Genomic DNA, 20,437 nt, shown 5'->3' on the forward strand with positions numbered 1-20,437 from the left:
GAGTTTTTGTAAATTTAGTTTTTGGCTCAGTGATTTTGGTGGAGAGTTTGGGAAAATCCTACTGGAAGGTAGGTCATGGTTTTTTCATCTTTTGAGCTAGGTGTTTTTCACGTAAAAATCTTTGTGTTCTTTATTTTCTGTACTTATTATTCCGCAACAATAGTAGTTGGAATACATAGAAGAACCAGTTCCTTCTATAATCAAGTTAAGAGAAAATTGGGTACCACACAAATTACCCCCTCCCTTCTTGTGTGGTATTGAATCATAAAATATCATAAACCATGATTATAGGGATCAATAATGATTGCACTACCATGATTAGGGGGATCCATAATTTGTGAATATATCTTGTTACCTTGTATGTATAGGTTTCCTAGAATAGATCGAAGTTCCGCTATGCAGATACATGTATATATATGTACCTCATGATAAGAAATATATAAGAAAGTTCATTCACCAAACTTATTCTTTCAACGCAACATAGTATCAGAGCATCTATTTATTATTAAATGGAAGAAAGTCTAGCCTAGAATTATGACAAGTGGCAACATAGGAAAAAGACATGTGGTAGTTTTAGGATAAAATTAGTTAGAATAGTTATAATAAGTTATTTAGTTATTTTTAAATTCAAATTCAAAATCAGTTATTTTTTCCCTTTTTGATTGCTTATTTATTATTATTTTATTATCTTTTTGTTAATTATTGGCTTTTAAATGTTTACCAACGGAAAGAAATAACTTTTGTCAACTGTTGTGTTCCAAGAATGACAGTTTCCTACGGTTTTTTTCTATTTTGTGGCAGTTTTTTCTATTTTGTGCTCTTCCTTTTAATATGTGGAATTTGGGAAGACCAAATTCATGCTCTGCCAATTATTTCATCATATTCATTCTCTGACAATTATTTCATATTTGTAACTACGATATTACATATGAAGGAGTTTAGCTTGATACGTGGACGACGCAACATGGAACAATTAGGAATACTTATATAATTAATGGTAATTTTGTATTTTCTTGCTTATTTTTTTTCATACTGATGATATCTCTAGGCTATGACTTACTTGAATATAGCTTATGAAAAATTGCATTTACAACCATCTTTAGAGAATCAATTATCTACGAAAACATACCCTGACTTCTCCCATGTATCTTTGATTTCTTACGGTGTTATTAATTTAGTTCTTTATATTCTTTATTTAGTTCATTTGAAATATCAGTACATACTATGGTTGTTTTTTCATTTTTTTCCTATCAAGTTGGTCTAAACTAATGATTACTAAATGTATAATTATTCAACGACTGGAAAACTCAAATTAGCTTTGGAAGTTTATGTACAAATAGTACATCATTATAGTATCACTTAATTTGTTGATGACTGTCAGCATAGCCATTTTCCCATTTTATATTTAGAATATGCTAACAAATAACTAGAAGAAATAAGCTCTTTAATTTTACTCTTCATCAATTTAATTTTAAATTCTTTTTGTATTCGAATTTTCGTAAAAAGATGGCACATCGATTATTAATGGCTATTTTCCGGACGAGACACTAGAAAGGAACTATGCTCTTTATTCTATCCTTTGTTGTACCAAAAAATTTCTCCAGCCCGTTGAAACTCTATTTGTTCTTGAATAGATTGTAATGATGTTGGCACAAATAAAATGCGTGAGCAAAATTTCTTTTCTATATTAATGATTTCAATTAACCTATTTGATTTTTCAATTTTAGGAATCCCAAGATAATTTAATATAAAAATGTGAGTATAAAAATGTGTTAAGAGGATAAAATGAAAAATAATATATCAAATATTTTATAAGATCGTGGGAAATATTATTGGAAAGTTAGAAGGAAAATTTTATTTTGTATATGATTTTAATATAATATTTTATAATATCCATATAATTTATGGAATAATAGTAAATCAAATTTCTGTTTGTAAGTTACAAAAAGTTCAAGCAATCAAGTAAAGAATAAGAGTATAGCGGTTGAAATCTCCGTTGATTTACATTATTTGTAGCGGTTGAAATAATATTTTTTTTATAAATTTTAATAATGAAGAAATTTTGAGTAATAAAATAAGAGTATCAAAATAATTTAGATTTAAGAAGTAAAAATATTTATTTATATTATATTTAAAAAGGAGAGATAGGCACGGATATACGTGAAAAACTAATAAACAATAAAGTACTTAAACATGCAATCACAACAAAAAATATGGAACAAGAATAAGCATATTTGAATTTGGTAGAGATGAAACCAAGTAGCCACTTTGAAGGGCTGCTATTTAGAAATTAGCCAGTGCATTCTATTTCAGTTTTTCAGTTTAATTTTTCAAGACAAAAATGTCCTGAGTTGTCCTGAAATTACGTTTTTTAGTTTAAAATTTCATGATAAAATAAGTATTGGCTAATCCATAAATAGCATCCCTGAGAATGGTTATCTGTGCACTTGCCCCTCGAATTTGATATGAGAAAGTCTTTGAATTTCAGAAAAATATATTGTACAGATAAGACCGTCTAACTGATGTTTTAATAGATATTGGATAAAAATAACTATAATTTAAATTCATATGTAGATTATATCAATAGTTAAAACTAAAATTTAATATATCATATTGAAAACAAAATAAAAGTAGTTCAAAATTATTATTTTTGAATTATAGGTAAAACACTAAATAAAAATTTAAGTAAAAATATTATAGTAAAAAAATGCATACAAGAGGATGATAGGGATTGTTTGAGTATATTTATGATTTTTATTGATTTTTAAAATAAATATAGTAACTAATTAAATAGTGCTAAAAATTATGGTTAACAAATTTAGACAATGAACTAAGTATTTATATTGTTTTGTCTTTTATAAGTATAATTTTTATAAAATGTCAGTGTGCCAAATAGGCTAGCATTCTCTCATATACGCTTTACAAAATTATTTTATAACAAGCAAAATTTTGAAATTGATCGTACATCGCGCGGGTACCTATACTAGTTCTGATTAAATCGAATCGAAATCGAAACGAAACCCAAATCCGACTTTTCTTTACAATGGGAAACCAGACAACTTCTATCATTCCCAACCCCTCAAACAACCTTCCACCATCTGTCATAGTCCATCATGATAACTCTTCCTTCCCTAGCAGTATTGTTCTTGATGAGACGAATTTTCGCCTATGGTCATAATTAATGGAGATGCGCATTGGAGCACGAAAAAAATCGGATACCTAACAGGTAAAAACGCGAAACCAACAACTAATGATCCTAACATGCGACATGGATTACTGAAAATAGCAGAGTTAAGAGCCGGCTCATTGATTCAATGAGCCCTCATCTTATGCAGCGATTTATCCGACTGTTCACAGCCAAGGAAATGTGGGAAGCTGTTAAAAACCATCTTGGATGGATCAGATGAAACTTGTTTGTTTGAGTTAAATCAAAAGTCTTTCCCCACCAAACAGAATGGTCGACCTTTGTCTACTTTCTATAATGAACTGGTCGCAATCTTTCAGGAAATCGATCATCGGATGGTCGCATAGGAGGAAGCAGTTGCTGGAGTGGTACACATGCATTCCATGATGGCTAGGCTACGGGTTCATATATTTCTAAGTAGACTTGATGCAGAGTTTGATCAAGTTCGTGGTGAGATTCTACGAAAGGATCCAAAGCTGGATCTGGAAAGCACATATGCATATGTCAGGCGAGAATTTCAATAGAGGCAGACCATGGGAACTTCTCGCCCAGTTCCTGAAAGTTTTGTCATGGCAGTTCACCGAAACAAAGGGCGCAGTAACCCGTCGTCAGGAAAATCTAATGATTTTATTTGTAATCATTGTGGTGAGAAAGGACACTCGAAACAACGTTGTTATGAGATTATCGGATACCCGAACTGGTGGGATTTCTCAAAAAAGCCTAGAAAAAATATCAACAGTAACGCAACAGTAGCTACGTAAGGAGAGCATAGATCAACCCAAGAAGCAAAAACTCAACACATTGATAATGTTGTTCACCCAGGTATTTCTCGTAAGGTTGATGTACTTTCGGTCACTAATAAGAATAGTACTTGGATTATTGATACCAGGACAAAAGATCATATGACCAATGATTCCACTAAGTTACACGTTTTTAAATCATCATCTCAATCTGACATCTCCACTACAAATGGTAGCACTTCTCCTATTACTGGAGAGGGATCAGTTGTTCTATCAAATACTCTAACACTTGATACTGTCCTAGTGGTCCCCACACTTTCTTATAGTCTTTTGTCAGTCAGCAAAATTACCTCATCTCTCAATTGCACCGTAACCTTTTGGCCTTTATTCTGTGTTTTTCAGGACATTCTGACCCGGAGGACTCTTGGTTATGGTGTTAAACGAAATGAGTTGTACTATTTGGAGTTGACTGAAGATGGAAAGCAACAATTTTATCATGCATTTCACACAAGTGGGGATGAAAAGACTCGTGATACTATTCGGTTATGGCATAGGCGACTAGGTCACATTTCCTTTGGCTACCTTAAAAAACTTCGGTCAAATTTATTTTCTGGTTTAGATGTTTCAGATTTTAAATGTGATGTATGCGAATTGGCGAAAAACCATCGCGTCCCGTATTTACCCAGTTTAAATAAATGCTCACAGCCTTTTGTTGTTATACATTCTGATATTTGGGGACCTGCAAAGGTTCCATCTCTCTCAAAGGCTCGTTATTTTATAACTTTCATAGATGAATGCACTAGGTTTACATGGGCATCTTTGCTTCATAAGAGAAGTGATGCATGTACGGCATTTAAGGAGTTCTACAACATGGTCCATATCTAATATCAACAACAAATTCGAATTTGGCAGTCCGACAATGCCATGGAATTTGTTGATGCTTCATTTGGAGAATATTTAAGCTAGTTGAGAATACGACATCATACTTCTTGTACGTACACACCTCAACAAAATGGGTTGGCGGAAAGGAAGAATAGGCAAATTATGGAGGTGGTACCTGCATCTCTCTTTGGGATGAACATGCCGCGGTTTTATTTGGGGAAGGCGGACAAATCTGCTGTGTATCTTATCAATCGAGTTCCTTCACGAGTTATTGGCTTCCAGACCCCACAAAAGAAGTTGCAATCCTTTTGCTCTATTTCTTATCTGCCAAATCTCGAACCTAGAGTTTTTGGGTGTACTGTATATGTTCATATTCCCAAAGTCTTGCGAAGCAAATTGGATCCTTGTGCCACACGATGTATTTTAGTTGGATATTCAGATTTTCAAAAGGGATACAGATGTTATGATCCGCGCACTAAGAAATAGCAAGTATCCTTAGATGTACCCTTCCATGAAACTGAACCATACTACACAGGGAGAGTTTCGAGCTCATCTCCTCAGGGGGAGAACTCGAGTGATGAGATTGAGCTACATGGCAGAAATAATGGAACTTCAAAAGGTGAGATTATATTTTCGGAATTAGAGGCCATTGGAGAAGAATTAACTACACATCAACCCACCATTGATCAGCCTGATTTAGAGACTCCAAGTTTGCATACCCCAAGTTTGCCTAACTTATCTGTGAATGATAATGATGAAGATTCACTAGAAGAGCTTATGTTAACACCATTAACCGAGGAGCCTCCCTTTCAGAATGATCAAGCAAATGTTGAACCATAGGTTACTAATGAATTCCTATCGAATGATCATTTACCCTCTCGTTTACCACAAAGATCAAATAGAGGTGTCCAAAAAAACAATATGAACCTAGTCTTAAAGTAAAGTCCAAATATCCTATCAATAATTAAACCTCTACTCCTAAATCATTGGATTCATGTGCCCTAAATGTTGATCAATTGTCCAAAGTGTCTATTCCTAATAGTGTGTAGGAAGCATTAGCAGATCCAAGGTGGACGAAAGCAATGAATGAAGAAATGGAGGCTCTGAAAAAAAACTCAACTTGGGAGCTAGTCCCGCTGCCTAAAGGGAAGAAACCAGTTGGATGCAAATGGGTATACACCGTACAACTTAAAGACGATGGAAGTATCGATAGGTATAAAGCACGGCTAGTAGCAAAAGGTTACATACAAAAGTATGGACTTGATTATCAAGAAACTTTTGCACCAGTAGCTAAGCTTAATACTGTTCGGATCCTCATATTAGTTGCAGCAAATTGAAATTGGCCATTGCGGCGGTTCGACGTAAAGAACGCTTTCCTAAATGGAGACCTGCAGGAAGAACTAAGGTGGTGACTGCGATCAAGTTTCAACATTGTTTGGATTTGATCAACATTGTTGAACACTGAAGATTGAAGATGAAGACACAACCAAAATTTGTTATTGAGAGAGAATTGAAAATGTGGAATTTTGCCAAGGTGGAGATTTGTTGAAGTTTGGCAAAATGCCAAAGTCCCACATTGGTTGGGAGTTAAGTTTGGGGGGATTTTTCCCCTATAAAAGAAGGCCTAATGTTTAGGATTGAAACACACCTCTCATTTGCCTTCTCATCTGTTTAAGGCATTTGTATCTTCTCTCTTTAGTATTATTTCACTTGTATTTTTGGAGTGGAATAAAATATTTGGTTGTGTCCGAGGAGTAGGCAAAATTAGCCGAACCTCGTAAATTCTGGTGTTCCCTTTATTATTGCTTTATTGTCTTATTTATTATTTGGTGGTTGTCATAATTTTTGGTATAGTAGTTGTGACTTATTCACACTCTATACATTTGGCTTCCGCAACAATTGGTATCAGAGCCAAGGTACTGTCTAAGTATGCTCTGTGGTTGCAGCATAGTCTGATCTTCCACATCAGAAAAGATTTATCTTGGTAACTGAGTCAAGGTTCTGTCTGAGTATGCTCTGTGGTTGCAGCTTAGTCTGATCTTCCACACCAGAAAGGAAATAATCTTGATTTGTGTCGTCAGCTATTAAATAATATTTGTGTCAAAGATGGGAGACAATAAACAAGAAGAATCTACATCAAGTGTCAACAATACGTCATCATTGGCATCTTCGCTTATGACAAGAATTGTGTCAAATGCGAAATTTGCGGTCGAAATATTTGACGGGTCCGGACATTTTGGGATGTGGCAAGGCGAGGTTCTAGATGTCCTTTTTCAACAAGGGCTAGATCTGGCCATTGAAGAAAAGAAACCAGATGTTATTGGAGAAGAAGATTGGAGAATTATCAACCGTGTTGCTTGCGGTACCATTCGATCCTACCTTGCTAGAGAGCAGAAATATCCATACACAAAGGAAACTTCTGCAAGTAAATTATGGAAAGCACTGGAGGATAAATTTTTGAAGAAAAACAGTCAAAATAAATTGTACATGAAGAAGAGACTGTTTCACTTCACCTATGTTCCTGGTACCACGATGAATGAACATATCACCAGTTTCAATAAGTTGGTTACAGATTTGCAAAATATGGATACAACTTATGATGATGGTGACTTGGCCTTGATGTTGTTGGCGTCACTTCCTGATGAGTACGAGCACCTTGAAACTACTCTACTCCATGGAAATGACGAAGTTTCTCTCAGAGAAGTTTGTTCGGCTTTGTACAGCTATGAACAAAGAAAGCGAGAAAAACAGAAGGGCGGAGAAGGAGAAGCACTATTTGTGAGGGGTCGTCCTCAAAATCAAACGAGGACAAAGAAGGGAAGATCCAAGTCAAGATCCAGACCCAGCAAAGATGAATGTGCCTTTTGTCGAGAAAAAGGGCACTGGAAGAAAGACTGTCCGAAGTTGAAGAATAAGGCCAAACATAACAATGGAAAGGCCATTATGGATTCAAATGTAGCTGATTGTGATGATTCAGACTTCTCATTAGTTACAACAGAGTCATCAACATCATCAGACATATGGTTGATGGACTCGGCTTGTAGCTATCATATGTGTCCCAACAGGGACTGGTTCATGGAATTTCAAGAAGGAGAATATGGAGTCATCCACACAGCGGATAACAGCCCTCTTACCTCATATGGCATTGGTTCAATACGATTAAGGAACCATGATGGAATGATCAGAACATTGATAGATGTTCGATATGTACCGGATTTGAAGAAGAATCTCATCTCTGTGGGAGCCCTAGAATCAAAAGGGTTCAAAATCATTGCAGAAAATGGAGTGATGAGAGTATGCTCCGGTGCACTAGTGGTAATGAAGGCTAATCGGAAGAATAATAATATGTACCGCTATCGTGGCAGTACAGTTATTGGGACAGCGACAGTAACATCCAGTGACGACAAAGAGGCAGAAGCAACCAAGCTATGGCACATGCGCTTGGGACATGCTGGAGGAAAATCCTTGAAAACTCTATCAGATCAAGGATTGTTAAAAGGAGTAAAGGCTTGCAACTTGGAGTTTTGTGAGCATTGTGTCAAAGGGAAACAGACAAGGGTTAAATTTGGTACAGCGATCCATAATACTAAAGGCATTTTGGATTATGTACACTCTGATGTTTGGGGTCCTTCCAAAACACCTTCATTGGGTGGGAAGCACTATTTTGTAACCTTTGTTGATGATTTTTCTCGAAGAGTGTGGGTGTATACAATGAAAAACAAAGATGAAGTGCTGGGAATTTTTCTCAAATGGAAGACGATGGTGGAGAATCAAACAGGCAGGAGGATCAAGTGTATTCGCACAGACAATGGAGGTGAATACAAAAATGATCATTTCAATAAGGTCTGTGAAAATGATGGCATCGTCCGACACTTCACTGTTAGACATACACCACAACAGAATGGAGTGGCAGAACGTATGAACCGGACCTTGCTGGAGAAGGTACGGTGTATGTTGTCCAATGCTGGCTTGGGCAAAGAATTTTGGGCTGAGGCAATTACATATGCATGTCACCTCATTAATCGTCTACCATCTGCTGCTATTGATGGCAAAACACCATTTGAAAAATGGTACGGAAAACCTGCTGTAGATTATAACTCTTTGCACGTGTTTGGCTCAACTGCATATTATCATGTGACGGAGTCAAAATTGGATCCAAGGGCAAAGAAGGCTATTTTTATGGGAATTACTTCTGGAGTCAAAGGATATCGCTTATGGTGCCCTATGACAAAGAAAGTAATATTCAGCAGAGATGTTACCTTTGATGAATTTGCTATGGTAAATAAGGTAACAGAAGATACCAAACAAAATGAAGGTGCTTCTAAGCAGGTGGAGTTTGAGGGAAAATTTATTTTTCCTACACAAGAAGCAGAGGAGGAAACAAATGAAGATTACCCTCTGGAAGGAGAGCCAGTAGAGGAGATTCCAACTCAGGAATCTCAACAACAACTTGAATCAATAGCAACCAGCAGGCCAAAAAGAACAATAACGAAACCTGTTCGTCTCATAGAGACGGTTGCTTGTGCAACCTCAATTGTAGTTGATGATGTTCCTACTACTTATAAAGACGCTGTCCAAAGTTCAGAAGAAGATAAGTGGAGGATTGCCATGAATGATGAAATACAGTCCCTTCATCAGAATCATACATGGAGATTGGCCAATCTCCCGAAGGGAAAGAAAGCAATTGGGTGCAAATGGGTATTTGCAAAGAAGGAAGGATTTCCTAACCAAGTAGATGTTCGCTACAAAGCAAGATTGGTGGCCAAAGGATATGCTCAAAAGGAGGGAATTGATTACAATGAAGTGTTTTCTCCAGTTGTAAAACATTCCTCCATTAGAATTATGTTGGCTTTGGTAGCACAATTGGATTTGGAACTAGTTCAGATGGATGTAAAAACTGCGTTTTTACATGGAAACTTGGAGGAGGAAATCTACATGACTCAGCCAGAAGGATTCAAAGTTGCTGGAAAAGAAAATATGGTGTGCAAACTTGAAAAATCGTTGTACGGATTGAAACAATCTTCTAGACAATGGTACAAGCGATTTGACGAGTTTATGTTGCGGCAAGGGTACAAGAGAAGCAAATACGATCATTGTGTGTATTTGCACAAGCTTAAAGATGGTTCCTTTGTATATCTTCTCCTATATGTTGATGATATGTTGATAGCTTCCAAGAATTCGGAAGAAATTGATAAGTTGAAGATTCAACTGAAGAAGGAGTTCGAGATGAAGGATTTGGGTGAGGCAAAGAAAATTCTTGGCATGGAGATAATTAGAGATAGACGTTCAAAGAAACTCTGTTTATCTCAAAAGGAATATTTGAAGAGAGTACTTCAACGTTTTGGCATAGATGACAAGACTAAGCCAGTTAGTACTCCACTTGCTTCCCATTTTAAGCTAAGTACTACTATGTCGCCAATGGATGAAGCTGAACGAGAGTATATGTCAAAGGTACCATACGCAAATGTTGTTGGTAGCTTGATGTATGCAATGGTTTGCACAAGGCCTGACATTTCACAAGCTGTTGGAGTTATTAGCAGATATATGCACAATCCAGGGAAGGAGCATTGGCAAGCTGTGAAGTGGATTCTACGGTATATTCATAATACTGTAGATGTCGGGTTAGTTTTTGAGCAGGAAGACAATCAGTTTGTAGTTGGATATTGTGACTCAGATTTTGCGGGTGATATGGACAAACGAAGATCAACTACTGGTTATGTGTTTACTTTTGCAAAGGCACCAGTTAGTTGGAAGTCTACTTTGCAGTCAACAGTTGCTTTGTCTACAACAGAGGCAGAGTACATGGCTATTACAGATGCTGTGAAAGAGGCAATTTGGCTTCAAGGATTGCTAAAGGAGCTTGGTGTTGAACAAAAAGGTATCACAATTTTTTGTGATAGTCAAAGTGCTATTCAATTAGCGAAGAACCAAGTTTATCATGCAAGGACGAAGCACATTGATGTTCGGTATCATTTCGTACGAGAAATCATAGAAGAAGGTGGAGTCACGGTGAAGAAAATTCATACTACAGAGAATCCTGCTGATATGCTGACAAAGGTGGTGACTGCGGTCAAGTTTCAACATTGTTTGGATTTGATCAACATTGTTGAACACTGAAGATTGAAGATGAAGACACAACCAAAATTTGTTATTGAGAGAGAATTGAAAATGTGGAATTTTGCCAAGGTGGAGATTTGTTGAAGTTTGGCAAAATGCCAAAGTCCCACATTGGTTGGGAGTTAAGTTTGGGGGGATTTTTCCCCTATAAAAGAAGGCCTAATGTTTAGGATTGAAACACACCTCTCATTTGCCTTCTCATCTGTTTAAGGCATTTGTATCTTCTCTCTTTAGTATTATTTCACTTGTATTTTTGGAGTGGAATAAAATATTTGGTTGTGTCCGAGGAGTAGGCAAAATTAGCCGAACCTCGTAAATTCTGGTGTTCCCTTTATTATTGCTTTATTGTCTTATTTATTATTTGGTGGTTGTCATAATTTTTGGTATAGTAGTTGTGACTTATTCACACTCTATACATTTGGCTTCCGCAACAATTCTGACCACATTTTATTTATTAAAAGTGAAGGAGGAAAGATCACAGCATTGATAGTGTATGTAGATGATATGGTCTTGACTGGTAATGACACTGAAGAAATAGAGAAGCTACAGAAGTATTTGGCCACCATGTTTGAAATGAAAGACCTCGGACAACTACAATATTTTCTCGGTATTGAAGTGTCACGGTCAAATATGGGAATTTCTCTATGCCAACGGAAGTATGTGCTCGATTTGCTGACTGAAACTGGGATGTTAACCTGCAAACCAGTTGAAACACCCATGGAGATGCACCATTTGCTGGAAATTTCTTCTGACCAATGTCTGGTAGATATAGGTCGCTATCAACGACTCGTGGGAAAGTTGATCTATCTAACACACACTAGGCCAGATATTGCATATGATGTGAGCGTGGTAAGCCAATTTATGCATGCTCCAAATGAAGAACACATAAGAGCGGTCTATCGAATCTTGAGATATCTGAAAGGTGCACCTGGAAAAGGCTGTTGTACTCAAAGAATGAAGCCTCCACCATTGAGGGTTACACCGACGCTTATTGGGCAGGAGATCGTACAACCAGAAAATCTACTTCAGGATATTTCATGTTTATAGAAGGCAATCTTGTCACCTGGAGAAGCAAGAAACAAAAGGTTATTGCTCGGTCAAGTGCGGAAGCAGAGTTTCGAGGTATGGCACATGGTTTGTGCAAATTGTTAGGGATTAAAGGTGTGCTACAGGATCTTGAAATTGAGTGTTCAAGGCCTATAAGCTTATTTTGTGATAGCAAAGCTGCTATCCAAATTGCTCAAAACCCAGTACAACATGATTGCACTAAACACGTCGAAATTGACCATCATTTTATCAAAGAGAAGCTGGATCAAAAGACTATTCAGTTTCCATTTGTCAAGTCAGAAGGACAACTTGCGGACATCCTTACAAAGGCAGTCTCGGGACGAATATTTCATGAAGTTATTGACAAGTTGTGCATGATAGATATCTATGCACCAACTTGAGGGGGGAGTGTTAGCGGGATTATAGGAGTATCAACATGATTGTAATAAACCATGATTATAGGGATCAATAATGATTGCAGTACCATGATTAGAGGGATCCATAATTAGTGAATATATCTTGTTACCTTGTATGTATAGGTTTCCTAGAATATATAGAAGTTCTGCTATGCAGATACATGTATATATATGTACCTCATGATGAGAAATATATAAGAAAGAATTCATTCACCAAACTAATTCTTTCAACACAACAGGAAGCAATATACCGACGAGTGATTCAGTTATGGTCGAGGTCGAGCACTCAATTCAGCCTAAACGGCTAGTTCAACACTTAGATATTTTAGAGGAATATTCTACGGGATATTCCAAGAACTTAGGTATTGAAATTCCGGTTAAGGACTGCTGGGTAAGAAAAATATTTGGTATAAATATCATGAGAGAGTGTGACATAAAGGGGAGGGGGCTGAGAAGTATAGACACAACAAAAAAAACATATACATCTTCCTAAAGGGGAGGATGTTTCCTAATCCCAGGCTCCTCGCCAAAAAAAGAAAAAAAGAGCTTAGAATCTCGATATTCATCTGTAACTCAATTTTATCAAATGTACGGAGGTCGGTCTTGTTCAAGGATGATGACTTTTCTCATGCATGTCTTCTTCATTATCTGTTGATATTATTGGAGCAATCTTCCTTTTTCTTATATTATGAAATTCAATCGTAACAATAATCAAATTTTATATTCAGCTATGCTTGTTTATTCCTATCTTCTGTCTCAGATCTAGAATAAATTATCTCTAGCTAGGATTTGCCCCAAATCTTCTTATTTAATTAGTTTCCAAAAAGGCCTAAAACTTTTTGGTTAGACAATTTGGCGCCGCCTGTGGGGATTTCCTAGCCAAAGTTTTAGTTTCTTCTAGATCTAAACTCGGTTCTAGTTCTACATTCCATTCGTTGTACCTTCATCCTTTCGCCTGGGTGCTTGTGGTGCGACTTATGTTTCCGTGTCTTCACGTACTCGGGACTGGATCGGATTGGGATTTAAACTCGAATATCACAACGAGCGAAGTAAGCCATTAATCCCCACGGTGTCCAGATTCGACTAACGCCGAAGTTAAGTGCGAGGCTGAGATCGGATCTGAAGTTAGCACTCCCAGTTCATTTCCAACCAGATCGAAGGGACTTTCCAGACCCGAGTAGCGGATACGGCAAAAATACCAAGCCAAAGACCCACAGTATGTCATCCAAGTTCGATGAATATTAGCTCAACCAGTGATAACAACTACGAAACACAACCAAAGAAGGGAACATGGTCGCTCCCTTTCAACAGTCAACCAATAAGTCGAGGTAACAAACAATTTCGTTTGGCTCTAACTTACTACTTCTCAGAATGGGACAGGAACAGGGGCATACTCATCGACACGCGAACAGGGAACAAACACCATCAAAATAGCACACCGAGAAAATGTTTCGTGTCCTAACATCCTGCAATCAACGGTCGAGCGAAACCCCCCAGCAAGTTGGTACTCAACACCATAAAGGAAAAGCCGGTATAGATTGGGACTAGGTCACCAACCCGGAAAACATACGAATCTCTCCAACATGCAGACAGAACATAAGTGCGTGAAACTCACCCATGCGCTCGCCAAAGTCACTATGCGATGACACAACTAGCCAAAATTCAATCTCGTACATATATTGAGATGCCCCGAAGTTTGAGCGAGACATTCATCGTCCGGCCTACCAACTACCTCTCCAGGCCAAGCTGAACTAGATAGACCAAGACTCCTCGAATGTATGTACGGACTGAACAGAAGTATGTAATATTCTCCAATGAATAAACGAAATGGTATATGACATTCTTACACAACTCCACCAAATTTACACATCACGCCAACGCAAAGGAAATGTACATTCAACCTCGCTCGAATAACTTACATTCGACCTCGTTCGAACCATTCTACATTCGACCTTACTCGAATTAACTTACATTTGACCTCGTTTGAATCGTTCTACATTCAACCTTGCTCGAATTAACTTACATACGACCTCGCTCGAATTAACTTACGTTTGACCTCGTTCGAATTGTTCTACATTCGACCTCGCTCGAATTAACTTATATTTGACCTCATTCGAATCAATCAAAATTTGACATTGTTCGAATCAATCTAAATTCAACCGCGCTCGAATTAACAAGCCAAAATTTGACCTCGCTCGAATTAACAAGTCTAAATTCGACCTCGCTCGAATTAGTAAGTCAAATTCGACCTCGCTCGAATTAGTAAGTCAAATTCGACCTCGCTCGGATTAGAAGGTCAAAATTCGACCTTGTTTAAATTAACTACCGAAATTCAGGGACTCATTGCGAAAGATCCAGGAAATTCAAAAGAATAAAGAAAGAAGGGCTAAATACATACAATCAAGGACAAATCAACTGTTCCATTCAAAAGGAAAATAGCGTCATACAAAAGGCCAAAAGGGGGTCACCATCCAACTAACTAAATACATGAGAAAAAATTAATCAAGTACAAAAGCATCACTCAGCATTATCCCTATCCATGCCGTCATCTCTCTCTCCGCTCGGTTCAGTAGCTTCGCCTCCACCGCCACCCTTTCCATCAGGATGCTCATCATCAAAGGAAAGCCCGTCCTCGGCCTTATCGTCTCCACCAGCCTTCGGTGTTGCGGGGTCATAGCCGCAGGCAAGCCGGGCCTCACGCGCTTTAACACAAACCTCTTCGAAAACGGCCTCAAAGACATTCCCCGCTGCCAACAAGCCCTTATATATATCCCGCTGAGCCTCAGCGTGGACCCACATCTCGAACAAAGGGCGATGAACGTCAACAGAGGCAGACACAAGAGGATTCAAAGCCAACAATCACGCCCTCTATGCCTCAAGATCAGCAATTTGATCATCCAGGCTTGAGACGTCTCAAGCTCGCCAATTCAAAAGTCACGTCTCCCTCAGAGCAGCTATCTCTGTCTCAGTGGCACGTTCATACCTGAGAACGCAGATAGAATCTTCCAGCATCGCGGCCTTCGCCAAAGCTGCTACTCAGGCTCTCTTAGGCCTCTACAGTTCGATTGCCTTCCCTTCTAATTCGGTCACCTTATCCGTCAATTCAACACTTAAACCGACGACCCTAGCGTCACTCTGCTCAAGCTCCACCCGCAAGGCCACCGCCTTCGCTTGAAGATCAACACACTCAGCTACAACACCCTTGCCCATCTCGAGCTCTTCTTCTTTATCCCTAAGCAGCCCTTCGAGTTTACTACATTGGCCCATAGACTGCATCAGGTCCTCATCTTTCCGCTCTAACTCTACCCTAAGGGAATGAGGATTGCCGCCAGCCCTGAGTCATGCATGCATCTTGCGGCACTTATCATGGAATCGATGGTATTTTGAAGCCATTTTTTGAAAAGCGGCAGCACGCCTCTCCTCGCGGTGGATACTCCCAGTCTCCGCAATAAAGTTTGAAGAAAGAAAAGAAAACAGAAAGAGAAAATTAGCAAGAGTAGAAGACGTAAAACAAAGAAAGCAATAAACTCACCCTCAAAGCCATTCCAGCTATGCCCCGTGATAAGCCAACATTGCTGATCTCCTGAAGGGCCCTACTTTCGGTAGCAGAACAAAGAAGGGCAAATTAGGGCACCAGGCTCACTGTGTCCTTCAACAAATCGCACTCCAGAGCGATCTCGATCATGCGGGAGGAATCATCTGTTCCCGCCCCCATGCGAGTGAATCCCACCTCAAACATGCTTATGTCTTCGGGATCAATGTCAGAACCGGATTCATAGTCGTCTACGACTATGCCCTTTGCCCTCTCGTTGGTCAAAAAGGGAGCACATGCTTGTTGTGAAGTCGATGGACCACTCAGAATGACCGCAGCGGCCTTTAACTCTGTCCCCCGTCCAAGGGAGCCATCTCCACCACCGGAGGAGGCATGGTTTCCACGCCCAAACTAGTGTCATCGCCTGGTTCGGACACCACCAACATGGGTTCACCCCTCGAAGGCCCCTCGGCCCTAGTCACTCCAGCCACTATCCTTCGCCTCTTTAAAGGAGCCTCCTCGTCTTCTCCTTCTGACGATTCGTCCACCAAATAAACTGCGGGGCCCGAAATCCCTGCCAGGGGAGCAGCATCTGAGCGGCCAAGCCCGCGTAAAGCTGTAGTTTGCGAAACAGCAGTGGCTTGAGCAGGCTCACTTACAGCCACAACGATACGAGCTTGGCAGAGATACCCAACTGGTGAAAAGCAGGCGCAGGAGCCCTCGCTCTCCTTGATGCCCTTCGACCTATAAATAAAGAGGGATAAGAAGATAGAAATGACAGTATAAAAGTCTACGAGTAAAACCAAAGGTGACTCACCGGTGGCAGGTCTACGCCCAAACCTCTCATTGAAGTGTGACCATTCGCGAATCCCCACAGTACAGGGCAAAACCTGACTTACCTAGTTGCGAATGTCAGCAACTAATAACGGAGGCTCCCGCTCGGCTGCAAAGGTAGAATGAGAGCGATCAGATTACCCCAAAATAAATTGGTCATTTTAGAAGGGAAACACTTACGAGCAAAGTTCCACTCCTCGGGGAATCTGCTGGGGTTCGATACCACGTGTGCTGTCTTCACGTAAAAGAAATTTTCCCAAAAACGGAGATTAGTTTTATCGTCCATCTTCACCACCAACCCCTTGGTCTCCCGATGGCACATATGAATCATCGTGCCCCTATGAAAAGTTGGGGCGAAGAGATGAAGCACATGGCATAGAGAAATACCACAGATGGACAGCTCCAGCGTATTTGATAAGCATGAGGAAAAGCTTGTATATGTACGGAGAGAGCTGAGCCAGGAATACATTGTAAAAAGGGCAAAAATACTTCGCTAAGGAAGGAAGAGGAAGCGTGCAGCCGATGACAAATGGGTACGCATAAAATATGCAGTACCCCGGGCGATGTACTTGTACTACATCCCTACCAGCAGGAACAATTTCGACATGGGCCGGGATTCGCCACTTAGTCCTAAATATTGTAATCGCCACCGCATCCATCGTACAGATGACAGGTTCAAGTTCATCCTCAGGTAGGTTTTTGAAGTTTGACCTAGCCTTAGAGGAGCGTGGATTATCTCGTCCACGATGGGGAAGTTTTCATCATCCACCATGGCCGCCCCTTCCTCATGAGGAGGTGTATCCGCAACCAACGTCACAGGGTCAGATGAAGCACTAGCCATTTTTCTTATTGTGTGCGAAAAAGAAATACAAAGATGAAGGAGATGACGGTAGCAAAAGATACTGAAGGGGAAAGAAAGCACAAAAGCTGGAAACTCGAAGAAGAAAAGAACTCGAGCTTCAAAGGCTCTAAAAATACAACAATTCAAATGAGGAGTATCTATCCCTATTTATAAGAATATAGGTGCCCCAATTGAGAAAGCCAAAACGCCGCCTCATTAATTTTGAAGAGGAAAAAGCGAGGGAAACGATGTAACGTATGGAGAATGTGCGCCATAATGACGCATAATGAAATAACGTCATTTTAAACTAATGTAACGGTCAGGTGTGGGCTCTTGAAGCTTCACGTCGCCATCTCGCCGAAAAAACGGAATCACTCTTCGGCCAATGTGCTCAGATTTCCCAAAAAGTGCAACTAGCGAAGTCCCTACCGAGCTCGCCCAAAGTCAACCCCTACGGGCGGAGGGACTAATTGTATGGGTCAAAATCTGAACAAACGAATTCTATTTAAGGAAGAGCGACCAAGAGTCGATCAAGCCAAGGTCAAGTATAGGAAGCAATATACTGGTGAGCGATTCAGTTACAATCGAGGTCGAGCACTCAATTCGGCCTGAATGGCTAGTTCAACACTTAGATATTTTAGAGGAATATTCTATGGAATATTCCAAGAACTTAGGTATTCTGATTAAGGACCGCTAGGTAAGAAAAGTATTTGGTATAAATATCATGAGAGAGTGTGACATAAAGGGGGTGGGGGGAGGGAGGGGGTTGAGAAGTATAGACACAAAAAAAACATATACATCTTTCTAATGGGAAGTATGTTTACTAATCCCAGGCTCCTCGCTGGAAAAAGGAAAAAAAAGCTTAGAATCTCGATGTTCATGTGTAATTAATTTTATCAAATGTATGGAGGTCGGTCTTGTTCAAGGATGGTGACTCTTCTCATTCATGTATTCTTCATTATCTGTTGATATTATTGGAGCAATCTTCCTTTTTCTTATATTACGAAATTCAATCGTAACTATAATCAGATTTTATATTCAGCTATGCTTGTTTATTCCTATCTTCTGTCTCAGATCTAGAATTAATTATCTCTGGTTAGGATTTGCCCCAAATCTTCTTATTTAATTAATTTCACAAAAAGGCCTAAAACTTTTTTGTTAGACAGTTTCATTTTTTGCCCATTGATAGGATTAGTAGAAGGAATTCCCATCACGTTCTCTTCAACTTTTCCGTTATACATCAATTGTTCCTAAATCAACAAACTCATGGATTCAATTTGAAATATATTATTACCATTAATCAAATATGATTGTTCTAAGAAAGACATGCATTAGCTAATATAAGTATATAAAAAACATTAATTGTCACATGAATTGATCTCAAAATTAGACTATCCATAATAATTTGGATAATTAATCAATCAACATCCTAGATGCAAACTCAAGGACAATATGACATTAATTCGCTAGATGAGTTTACTACACCATTTTGCATAAGTTGTCTAGTCGCTGAAGCTTGAGTTGAGAACAAAACATCTTCAAAAAAATGTTAATTGCATGTGCAAGTGACATATTATAGGTTCTGGAGCTGAAGAAAGAACTTCATGGCCAGGTGGTTGTACCTCGAAAACCAACAATTTGTGGATTGATTTTGGGACTTTCTCTCACATATACGAGATTTTAAACTTATATATCCGATTTATCTAAGTTTTTTTATTTATAAAAAGTAACTAAAGTTTTTAATAAAATATAGACAAATCCTATCAAAATCTATAATTTATCTATAATTATCGGTAACGTAAATATAATTTGTTTGTACAAAATTCGGTGAAAAAGCTATAATTTACATACAATTAACGAGTACAAAATTACCGGTGTATAAAACTTAGGCTCGCTAGTCAAAGATAGTATAGTATTAAATCGTCATCACATGAATTGATTCAAATAATGTTCTAATAAATCTTCAGTGTAACCCTCTCCAGGAAAATCAACCTTTGATTTAAGTAATTACCGAACTAATAATAAAAACTAAGATTATCAATTGTGAGAAAATTATGAAAATTTAGTGGCTAAGTAGCAATAATTGAATATCATGGTGAGAAGTAAGGGCGTGGACAAGATATGTAATCAACTATTATTATGGGTAATTCCGTGCTAAGTTCACTCTTAACTTCTATTGACTCTTTCGATTTCAACAGATGATTAAGCTATCTTCAGGATTTAAATTCTTTTTCCGAATGAATGAGAGTTTCGTTAACCAACCTAATGACAGGTTCTATGAACATATGCAAAAATACATTGAATGACTGATCTAACAAAGAACATCTCTTGACTATTCTTCCAAATTGGGTCAAATGATAACTCCCCAAGCTATTTCGATTACCTATGAAAGGCGTAAAATCAACCCAAACAAGATAACACAATGCGAATTGCAGCAAAACTTCTCTTTTGATTAAAGTAAAACCACAATTAGCCTTGCCATTCAATTAGTAACTCATTCAACGAATTCATGCAACTAACAGGAAGCAAACCCCAAAATAATAGTCAAATCACAATATCCGTCAATAAACCTAAGAAAGATTACTCCATAGTGGAGAAGTTGTTTATGACAAGAGTATTAGAAAAACAAGAAGACATTACAATTCTCAAAATCAAACAAACTTCCGTATTGAATGAATTGGATGAAATATTTATTGTCTCTTTTGTTTCCTTGCCTTCATCTCTCCAAAAGTTGCTCCAAGATCCGAGATGCCTTGTTTTGAGACGAGATAGGCTTCATATAGATAAAAAGGGCCGCCTCCAAATTTACAAAAAAATGCCTGGGTCAAATTCCATGAGGCGAAC

Source organism: Nicotiana sylvestris, chromosome 1 (genome assembly GCF_000393655.2).
Source record: "Nicotiana sylvestris chromosome 1, ASM39365v2, whole genome shotgun sequence".
NCBI classification, from domain to species: domain Eukaryota; kingdom Viridiplantae; phylum Streptophyta; class Magnoliopsida; order Solanales; family Solanaceae; genus Nicotiana; species Nicotiana sylvestris.